This window comes from Corvus kubaryi, unplaced genomic scaffold (genome assembly GCF_017639235.1).
Source record: "Corvus kubaryi isolate FWS band 111438036 unplaced genomic scaffold, C.kubaryi_AGA036_p1.0 37201, whole genome shotgun sequence".
NCBI classification, from domain to species: Eukaryota; Metazoa; Chordata; class Aves; order Passeriformes; family Corvidae; genus Corvus; species Corvus kubaryi.
In genome coordinates, this window is record NW_024581058.1 from 1,287,060 (window position 1) to 1,287,891 (window position 832).

The following is an 832-nucleotide window of genomic DNA, read 5'->3' on the forward strand; positions in this document are numbered from 1 at the left end:
TTCTATTCTTGTGCCATATTTGTAGAAGTAGCAACGCTATCGCCGAACAAATGCCTCTTTCATTGCCTTTCTGGAAACATAAAGTTCCTTTAAAGCCTAGAAAATTAAATTGTGTTCGTCTGGGAGACGGCGTGTAGACAAAATCTGCTTCAAAAGTCAGAAGGCCCCTGAGTCAGAGGAAAGTTCAATTAATTTGTCAGAGAACTGAAAACAGATGATTTCAATCAGCACCAGGGAATGACTTCATGGCTGGGAAAGGCCAGAGCTCCGCTTCCAGCCGCACTAACGGGCGGCTCCGCAGGATTCACGCTGCTCGGGAGCCCCTGGTTGCGTTCAGCTGGGCTCAGCTGAGCCGAGCCGGGCTGGGCTGAGCTGAGCCGAGCCGGGGCGAGCCCACCCGAGCCGAGAAGGGCCGAGACGGGCCGAGACAAGCCGAGCTCAGCCGAGCTCAGCCGAGCTCAGCCGAGCGCGGTCGCGGTGGGGCCGGAGCGCGGTCCCGCGCGGGAAGCGCGGGCTCATGAATAGCCGGGGTGCCGCGCCTCCCCATTGGCTGCACCGCCCGCGGGACTGGCCAATCAGAGCCGGGGGCGCTGCCGGGGCGGGGCCGCTCCGCCGCCACCGCTGCCCGGTCCCGTCCCGGTCCCGTCTCTGTCCCTTCTCATCCTGGCCCCATCCTGGTCCTGTCCCGTCTCAGTTCTGTGCCGCCTCTGTCCTGTCTCGTCGCTGTCCTGTCCCGTCGTTATCCCGTCCTGCCGCTGTCGCGACCCATCCCTGTCCCATCCCGTCCCGGTCCCATCCCACCGCTGTCCCATCCTTGTCCCGTCCTATCCCT